Source organism: Mus pahari, chromosome 7, assembly GCF_900095145.1.
Source record: "Mus pahari chromosome 7, PAHARI_EIJ_v1.1, whole genome shotgun sequence".
Taxonomy (NCBI): domain Eukaryota; kingdom Metazoa; phylum Chordata; class Mammalia; order Rodentia; family Muridae; genus Mus; species Mus pahari.
Window position 1 is genome coordinate 56,489,419 of NC_034596.1, and position 11,111 is coordinate 56,500,529.

Sequence of the window (11,111 nt, forward strand, 5' to 3'; positions counted from 1 at the left end):
GTATTTATTATTAATATGTTTATCTGTGAGTGCCATATATATGTCTAGTACCTGCAGAAAGTAGATGTTGGAGCGTCCTGCTAATGTGAGCTGCCATGTGACTGCTGAGAATGGAGCTGGGTTTTCTACAAGAGCAGCAGTTGCTCTTAACCACTGAGCAGTCTCTTCAGCTCTCTAAATTCCTCCCCGACCCAAGGTACTTTAAATCACAGAAACATAATAGAAACTAATACACATATATCATTAAGTTTAAAAAAATTACATTTCTCACGCCATTTTTATATATCCCTGCATAGTAGTTAGCACTATCTGTAAGCCTTAGTGAATCATGGACCTCTTCTGACTCCCTTCCTATTTTTAAGTAGGTGCGGTATTTCTGACATGAAATGGCAGCCAATCCATCCGGAGACAGCAAGGTGAGTTTTACATTCAATTTCCAAACAGATTATTGTTCCCTTCAAGATCTCTAAAATGGAAAGTTTATGTAAATTTTGCAGCAATTTCATTATACAGGGCACATAACTTTTTTTTTTTCATGTCTGCTCCTGATGTTAAAAGAAACTTGTCTTGCTGTTTAAACTGTTTCCCTTTATCGCAAGGAGTTAAGGGTGTAGAACACCCACAGACACCACAGGTGCAGGTGGACAGGAGTGCTTCCTTCCCAGTGCAGGGCTTTTGCATTGCTGGCCATCTTTCGGGAGCCCAGACCTGTTCCATCTTATTCCAGGAATTCTTCAAGTAGTACCCCTGGCTCTGAGAAACGTTGTAATACAAGTGCTGAGCCTCTTTCCTAATGTGAGACAAGCTAAGGAGAGTTATAAGTCTTGGAAAAGCAGGGGATGCTTTAGGGTGCTAGGCTGCAAATGTATAGAGACATTATTATGACTAATCAGGTTGTTTCTTAAAGCTTATACACCCATAAAAATAGCTAGACAAGTAAGGTATAACCTTTACTTATGGCTGATACTATGTCAGTCTTTTCATTTTAATGAACAATATACAAATTTCTTGCATGAAATATTTATAGACAGAATGTGCGCACAGGTGTGTGTGTGTGTGTGTGTGTGTGTGTGTGTGTGTGTGTGTGAACATCTGTTCTTGAGAGTGATTTTGCACACATACATATTTGTGTTTTCATCTCTTGAAGTTCTAAACAAAAAACTAATGCTTAAGATTAAAGTTTGGGAATATTTAAAAGATCTTAATCTAAATGCAATATATTTTTATAATCACTGTCAAAAATGGTTTAATAATGTTTGGTTATATTAAAAATGCAAATTAGATTTTTTTAGAACTTCAAAAATTTTAAATGTCATGTATAAATATGATGAACTATCTTTTTCCTTTAAATGTTGAATTTTCAAAGGACAAGGTCTCCTAAATACTAAGCAATTATATAAACATTATGTATAAGGTATACATTTTGTAAAATTGAATTTAGCTTAAGAGTCAAATAATAAAATTAGTTCAACATAAAAATCACAACTTAAAACATTAATTCAATTATTTATTATAAGTTAAATAACCAAAACAAATTTTATTATTAAAAATATTTCTAAGCATTAGAAATTAACAAAACCCTAGTTATTATGAAATATTTCTTTAAATATTAAGTTATTATGATGTTTATTGGTTTTGCTAATGTTTGTTTATTTAGAGATAGGGTGTTCTACTGTAATGTAAGCTAGCCTGGAATGCACTATGCGGTTCAGGCCAGTTTTTGATTCAAAGGAAATCTCCTGTATTAGTTGTTGAGTCCTGAGATTATAGGCATGTGACATCATGCCAGTTTCTAGAATTATGTCATGTACCCAGAAGATCTTCCAACTGGTAATAAGGACACATGCTCCACTATGTTCATAGCAGCCTTATTTATAATAGCCAGAAGCTGGAAAGAACCCAGATGTCCCTCAATAGAGGAATGGATACAGAAACTGTGGTACATTTACACAATGGAGTACTACTCAGCTATTAAAAACAATGAATTTATGAAATTCTTGGGCAAATGTATGTATCTGGAGGATATCATCCTTAGTGAGGTAACCCAATCCCAAAAGAAGTCACTAGATATGCACTCACTGATAAGCAGATATTAGCCCAGAAATTTAGAATACCCAAGATACATTTTGCAAAACACAGGAAAACCAAGAAGGATGACCATCGTGTGGATACTTCATTCCTCCTTAGAATAAGGAACAAAATACCCATGAAAGGATATAGGTACAGAGACAAAACTTAGAGCTAAGATGAAAGGATGGACTATCCAGAGACTACCCCATCTGGGGATCCATCCCATCATCAGCCACCAAACCCAGATACTAATGCACATGCCAGCAAGATTCTGCTGAAGGGACCCTGATATAGTGACCTCTTGTGGGGCTATGCCAGTGCCTGGCAAACACAGAAGTGGATGCTTACAGTCAGCTATTGGATGGAACACAGGACCCCCAATGGAGGAGCTAGAGAAAGTACCCAAGGAGTTGTAGGGGGCTGCAACCCTGTAGGTGCAACAACAATATGAACTAACCAGTACCCACTGCTGCTTGTGGACGTTGTACATCGTGGTGCGGAGCCTAGTGCGCACCACGATGTACAACGTCCACAAGCAGGAACTTTCGGGATAGTATTTGAAATGTAAACAAAGAAAATAATAATAATATTAAAGAATTATGTCATGTTTTCATTGAAAGATGCATATAACTACTATAGAACTATGTGTACCATTCACACAGCTTTGGGGATTCCTCCTATACAGTGTAATTCAGTATCTCTTTTTCTAGAAAAAAATTGCCACAATTTCAGGTTTAATGGTTTTATGGCTCATACACGCACACACACACACAGACACACATGTATATGTATATATATTCATTTTACATAGTGATGTGTTTTATAAGGCAACTCTTCCAAGTTAGCTATATTCCACCATCACACTCTGATTTGTTTTCATGCTTCCTTCCTGTCCCGGTCTTCATCCTTTACCCAGTCTCCTTTATGCCTCTATATCATTCATATATTTAAATGATTTTATATACTTATATAAAACTAACCTTTAAAATGTCAGAAAGTATTTGATATTTATATCAGTCTACCTTAATTCACTTAAAATATTGATCTTTTGCTGCATCCATATTCTTGACAATGACAACTTTATTCTGCTTTGAGTTGAATACAAGTTTCATGTATATACTCCAGATTTATCTGTACATTCATCTGTTCATGCACACCTAGGTTAATTCCATGACTTACTTGTTGATACTGCTATAGTAACCATGGATGGAAAATTTCTCTGTGGTAACTTGTTTTGTTGTTCATTGGGCATATAATTACAAGTAGTACTATTGTTTTCATGTAATACTTCTATTTTCAGAGTTTGTTTTGTTTTTGTTTTGTTTTGTTTTTGAGAAACTTTCATAGTAACATCTATAGTGACTGCCCTAGTTACCATTCCCAGAAGCAATGATCAAAGAGTCACTTTCACCAGCATTTTTGATTGTGTCTTAGTGTTAGCTGTTCTGACCAATAGTATAATTTTAATTTGCATTTCTATGATGGTTAATAGTTTGATGTGCTTATAAGCCATTTCTTAGAACTGCATTTAGAGGCAAAATCATTATCAGGCATCACTGGGAGGGGAGCCCCTTGGTCCTGTGGAGGCTTGGTGTCCCAGGGAAGGGGAATGCTAGGGTTCTGAGGCAGGAGAGGGTGTGCTGGTTGGGGAGTACCCTCATAGAGGCATGGGAAGGCGAGGGGATAGGGCTTTTGTGGAGGGCAAACTGGGAAGGGAATAACATTTGAAATGGAAATAAATAACCAATAAAAAAGAAAAAATAAAATTGAAAATAAGAAAATCACCAATATTTCTAAGGCAGAAACATTTATGTTAACAGAACCAGTTTTTCCTTTAGAGCTTATTCTTTAAGCAAATTGTGGAGAATGGAGAGAAGAAAGTAGGTTATTTACAGAAGATATTTGCATATATTATTTTAATATTTAAGAATACCCAGGTACAAACTTGGTGACAGAAAAGACTTCAGAACATGCTGGAAACTCAGAAGCAATCCTGGAAGGTTTAGTTTTCTCAGTTTCTGGCAATGTCTAAGATCTCTTTTCATCTTCAATCTGGGGAGCCAAATAATACTTTAAGCATCCCATGTCAGCAATTTTATGCTCTGCAACAGGAGGTATATCTGCAGATATACTGAGTGTTACTGTAGGAGACAGTGGAGTGTCTTTTGTGTAAAAGTTCAGATGCCTAAGAGCAAAAGTTAGCTGAACTGACTCTTTTCATCTCTATGTTCACAGCTTCTTCTTTTTCAACATTACTTGTTTGTGACAACTTAATGTTTCCATTTCCAAGCTCTCACTTACAGAAAACTTCACCCCATCCTTTGCACAGGATATCACAACAGCATCTCCAATATGCCTAAGCTCTTGGCATATATGTGCATATTCACCAAATGGCATCTTTACTACACAGCTGTACTCCTGGGATTCCAAGCTGCTCAACATCTAAATCCTTTAACTTCATTTCATAGTCTGAAATTTCCTCTTGATGTGGTGCTTCAAATACTAGTGTTAAAAGTATCAGTGTTATTTTTTTCTAATATTTATTTTGAAAGCCTTTTCAAAATTTAGGTGTGCTGTAGCTTAGTGGGTTTAACTTTGGGTTCTTTCTTTTATTCTGTTGTTGTACATCCCTGTTTTTCATGTGAGTATTATGTGATTTTGATTGGTATTATTTGTAGTATAGTTTGATGTCAGATATGGTGGAACCTCCAAATTGTTCCTTTTGCTTGGAATTGCTTTGTTCATTCGGGATCTTGTATGTTTTCATAAGAATTTTATGTTTTTCTTTTTCGTATCTTTGTCAAGAATGTCATTGGCATTTTCTTAAGGATTACATCTATAACCTGTAGATGACTTGTGGTAGGTTAGTATAGCCATTTCACAATATTAATTCTGCTAATCATTGAACATGGATTCATTTATTTGCAATTCCTTGTTTTCAGTGTAATCATCTTTCATCTTCTTGGTTGACTTGATTAGCATATATTTTTGAAGCTCTTTTGAATAGGATCCTTTTCATTCTTTCTTTTCAAAGTATTCATTATTATTATATATGAAATCTATTCATTTCTGAATACTGTTTTTATATCCTACATTTTACTGAAATGGTACATTTATATCTCACAGACTTTGAGGTAAATTAGAAAACAACAAAAAAAAATGTTTGCTATCGCTGGTAAAAATGGAAATAAATAAAATTTCCATCATTTAGCAGAACTAAATTACGCAGTAGTGGTTGGTTTACATGGGAATGGACGATAAAATATTTAAAATAAATATCTAGTTGTTGCAGTGTGAACATTAACAGCAGTACAAAGAATGTCTTATACACACGTTCCATTAGGTTGAGTTGGAAAGATGCAGTGATTCTTCCTATGTTACCCCCAAAGCCATAAATTATCTAAGCAATGGATATTCTGAATAAGAATTGGATAATTCACTTTAAGAACAGTTTTAAATGGATTTTATCATAATTTGATAGACCATCAGAAAAATCCCAGATTTTAGAAGATAAAATAGCTAAATGTTATTTTCATGTGTTTACTTGGTGTTGGTGAGCAGGGTGAACCGCATGGGGTGGAAGCAGAGGACACTGGAAGTCAGTTCTCTCCTTCCACTGTCTCGGTTTTAGGGCTCAAGCTCCAGATTCACAGGCTTAGTCGTAAGTTCCCTTAAAGGAAAGGCATCTCTCCAGCATAAGGGAACAATTTTATGATACCTCCCCCCATTTTTACTAGCATTAGTTAATGTACATAGATGTTTCAACGTAATATTTATATATACCTTTATCATACACTGTGATCATGCTCTTACTCTGCCTTACTGTATATCACCCTCATTTCTTCTTGCATATCCTCTATAGTCACCTTTTTATTTTCATGTATATTTTCCCTATATTTAAGTTATGAGACAAAACAAGTGATAGTTTCTTTGTGTGGATATTCATCATTTCACTTCCTTCCAGGTTTTCTTCGAGCAATCTGATTATTTTCCTCTGTGATTTTATCAAGCCCTTAACCAATTTGAAAGTACATATACAGTGGCCAAATATATTTATACTCTACTAGTATTCCATACACTCAACATGTGAATGCTCAATGAGACTATAGCTTGAGATCCAGTTTCTGCCCCACCTTTATTTGAAAGTGATAGATATGCTGCAGACAAGTCTTTAGCTATGGTTAGGTTCATCTTTCTATGAATAGATGTATAAGATTTTAGTCAACATATATCTGCTATACAGTAAGTCAAAAGAAAACAATGAAGACTTTTAAAATATTTGTTCTTTTATTGGTCTGATAAAATCAAGTTAATAGGGAACTATATTTACCTCAAGGCAAACTAGTCCAAAAAGTACTATAACTTGTTTCTTTGTTGTTCACTGAGTAATGTTGCTCCTCAAAATTTCTCCACTGAGAGTAGAAAGTGGACATGAGCTCCCATCCCTAAACCAGAAGCTATCTTCAATTGACATTCACTTGCAAAGGAAAAATGGCTTTCTCCAGTGGAGTCTAATGGACACATTAATCACATTTAATGGTAGGTTCTATACCCAACAATAAATGGTCAACACAAATAAGCTCAATGTTATCTTTGCAGTTGTTTTTGTCATATTTCTTTGGATATTCTTTGTCTTACTGGTCTTTTGTTTGAATACTATGGCTTCTGATTTTGTGTTTGTGTCTGTATGTGTCTGTGTGTTTGGGGAGAATGGTGTGAGTGTTTCTTTTCTTTTTCTGTTTTTTTTTTTCTTTTTGGCTTTTTCATTTTTTTTCTTGCCTGTTTTCTAAGAGATAGAAAGGCTTGGAGTTACATTGGTGAGGAGGCATGATCTGGGAGGAGATGAGGGAGGGAAAACTGACCAGAATATACTGTATAATTTTTCAATAAAACCCAGGAAAATAAGATGCCTATTACATATAAAATTATTACGATGTTAGAAACATTTTTATTTGAAATTGCATCATTATATAACAAATAGTCTATTTTTGTTCAGATTTTTAATGCCACTTTGACTGATGAAACAGCTTAGACTTACTACACAAATGTAAGGGAGTTTGGGCACAATAGTTCACATTTCTTTTTTTTCCCTCTTCTTTTTATTAGATATTTTCCTTATTTACATTTCAAATGATATCCTATTTCCTAGTTTCCTCTCTGAAAATCTCCTATCCCCTTCCCACTTGCCCTGATCCCAAACCTATCCACTTCTGCTTCCTGGCCCTAGCATTCCCCTGTACTGGGGCATAGATTCTTCTCAGGACCAAGGGCCTCTCCTCCCATTGATGACTGACTAGGCCATCCTCTGCTGCATAGGCAGCTGGAGACACCATGTGTTTTCTTTGATTGGTGGTTTAGTCCCAGGGAGCTCTGGGGTTACTGGTTAGTTCATATTGTAGTTCCTCCTATAGGGCTGCAAACCCCTTCAGCTCCTTGGTATTTTCTCTAGCTCCTTCACTGGGGACCTTGTGCTCTGTCCAATGGATGACTGTGAGCATCCTCTCAGGAGACAGCTATATCAGGCTCCTGTCAACAAAATCTTTTTGGCGTCTGCAGTAGTGTCTGAGTTTGGTGGTTGTTTTGTGGGATGTATCCCCAGGTGGGGCAGTCTATAGATGGTCATACCTTCAGTCTCTGCTCCACACTTTGTCTCTGTAACTCCTTCCATGGGTATCCTGTTCCCCCTTCTAGGAAGGATCAAATTATCCACACTTTGAACTTCCTTCTTCTTAAATTTCATGCACTTACTGAAAAGTGGTTATTAGCCCAGAAGCACATTTTCTACTTCATACTTTGTAAAGAAATAAGACCACCCACCTACTATTCTTTAGATTAAGTCAGTATTTCAGGTACTTTCAATTACATTCTTGAGCTTGGTATTAGGGTGCTCATGAGACCCCTTTCTTCCCTCTGATGAGTGTGCTGACATGAGCTGTTCCCCTTCTAGCTCATTCCTCACTGTGCTTTTCTTTCTCACTTCTACTTAGCTTGAGTTGAATTAGTTTTAATATTTTACTCAGATAGAATCTGAGTTCTATGATCTCTACATTTTATTCTTAATATAAACATTCTTAATATAAACATTTTATTCTTAATATAAACATATATTCTTAATATAAACATATTTTCTTTTAATAGTCATAGTATTGATACTAAATTTATGTTTTCTTCTGTGTTTTTAAGTTCATTTCTCTTCAATAATATAATTTAGTGTAGTTCAAAATCTGATGACCATTCCTTTGCAGTTTAATGTCTTTAACACTTGTTTTGCGGTATGTTCAATGAGTGTCTGTCAATGCTAGCTCATAGTGATGCTTAGTTATTCCACACCTTTATTCACTCCATCAATTATGAGGAAGGAAAATCTTCAGTTGTTATTCTAAGCTGTTTCTTATATCTTACTTTACATAATTTGAAGCTAAACATAGGAACACATACAATCTTGTCATATAATCTGGCTTGTAAAATTGTTTACTGTTTTCCTTCATTATTTATGACTATAGTCTTTGTTTTGAAGCCTACAGTATGATACAAATAAATACTCATAATTTTCTTTTTAATATTATTTCTACATTAGAAGCAAAGAGAATTTCCTATGTACTTATTACAAAATCCATAAAAGCATTTGGATTTTACTTTTTATCTAGTCTTACAGTATGTCATTTTTTAAAAAAAAATAGATCATTTACACTTAGTGTAATTACTGATATGAATGAATTTTACTATCTTATTCTTTTATTTCTCATTAAAGTTAAAATTTTCAGTGGTTTATTTTCTTATGTGTGCATATTTTGCTGGCATGTTTTTGTACCAAGTGTATGCAGTACCTGTGGAAACAGGAAAATGGCATTCGATCCCCAGAGCTTTGAGTTACAGATAGGTGTAAGCAGGAAATAGAATGTGGGTGCTCTGCAAGAGCTTTCAGTACTTCCAAATGCTCATCCATGTCTCCAGCTCCTAAAGTTAAATCTTATGTACACTCTTGCATTGCTGTTTGGCGTTAGTTTTAAATTTTACATTATTGATAGTTTTATTTGTTTTAGTTATTGTATTACTGACTGACTATCTGGGGAGTTAGTATCATATCTGTACAATGCAGGAAAGTTAAGTTTTTCTCATTATGTGTGTGCATTTACTGTCCTGAAGGGCTCTTTTTATTTTATTATTTTCTTGTGAACAATATTCACAGCTTTTGAATAAACTATATTTAGAAATGATCAACTAAGTTTTTCACAATTTTGAAATTAGAAAACTTTAAATTTAATTACATACATACAATATCCTGGTTCTTTGTTATCATTGGTAAATCCAGGTTTTCTGTAATATTAATTTTCCTTGCTTTAAAAACATCCCTTAATACACATCAATGCAAATTTTTGAAGACAAGTTTTATCATATTTTCATTGTCTAATAGTGTTGAAATACTTTTTTTGAATGTGTGATTTTTGGTAAACATGGTTTTATAATTTTTGAACATAAAAGACATTATTTATTGTTTTAATGTTTGATTTATTCTTGATATGTCTGTGATCAATTTTATTTATATTCTGTTTTATCTGATGTCTATCCTCATCTGTTTTGAAGGTTTGCCTCTTCTAGTTAACTTTTAGCAATTTAATTATGAAAAGCTTACTGCAGTTTGTTTATTATTTTTATGTACATTTTTATATGTAGAAGACTTTTTTTTTTAGAAATCAAATTATTGTTTTGGTCTTTATTTCATCAAACACCTTTTGCTTATGACTCCATAATTGACATCTTCTACTCAGTCTGCTTAAAGAGTTTTTTTCTGTCTTTTATGTGTGGACTGCCTGTTGTTTCCAGTTTACTGATTCTTCTCTTTAAAGTTTCTAAAATACTGTTCAATTCGATGAGCTCTTTTTTTTCCCTTGCAAATACTAAATTTTTTATATCTTTAGAAATTCCATTCAGATCTTAAAAGCATGTTCAGAAATTAAAGCATGATATATTATATTTTCTTTTTTATTAGATATTTTCTTTATTTATATTTCAAATGTTCAGTAATATATAACAAATTAACCTCTTATTTTCATTAAAATTTTCATTGGATGTACTATAATGTTTCTAACATTGAGTTTTATATTCTAATGCATATATTATGTTATGCTAAGTCTATTGTTTGACTTTAAATAATTAAATATCTTGAAATCATTAAATATTATTAAATTTTTATTATTAGTTGGAGATTAAAAAAAAAGCATGTTCAGTTTTTTTTCCTAATCTGGGCCATTTATATCACATTTTTGACTTGGGAAGGATATTGGAATGATCATTTCAGCATCTTTTTCCTAATTCTATTATTTAAGTCATTCATGGTTCTACTCCATGGTAAGTTTTTATTCTGATTACAAATTGTTGTATCAGGTTCTGTAATTTTTTCTTTTGATATTGTATTAAGGTCAGTGACTTTTAATGCTATTCATAGAGATTTGTTGTGTGTGTCAGTAACACTCAATTTGTTCTACTTGAATTAGTGTCTGTCTTGAAGACAATTGATTACATTCATAATTTGGTGTAGTTTCCACTGTGAGTATCATGGCCTTTTGCAAACTTTATTTGATCTGTATTTTATGAGACCCTGATATTCTTGATGATATGAAAGGAAGCCATGCTTGGCCTTGGGTGAGTTTTGGTAATTTTTTGTGTCTTTTCATTTTTGGTAGTTGATTCTTTGGAAAGCATGTTTCTGTCTTTGTAGTGACAGTGACAGGACTGAATTCCCCATCATCAGCCTTCCCCACTCAGTGCTGCTTCTTCTTCTTTGGCAATAGACACCAATACCTTCCCTTTCACCATATGATCTTCAGCTCACAAGTGAAGCTACCAGGCTATGTGTGACTCCTTTTAATTTTGGAGCTATAGAAAGTGGCTTTAGGCAAATAACCGGTTATAATTTTAGCTTGCTAATTTCTATTTTCTCACTGCATTCAGTCCTTACCTGACACACACATATACCTTAATCTATCTATCTATATTCTATATACATTATATATCTATAATCTCTCTCTCTCTCTCTCTCT

General features: G+C 33.9%; 1 pseudogene; it reads right to left on the bottom strand.

The window, feature by feature from the left end:
- Window positions 1–4,098: 4,098 nt before the first annotated feature.
- LOC110324021 overlaps window positions 4,099–11,111 on the bottom strand; it is an 8,790-nt pseudogene continuing 1,777 nt past the window's right edge.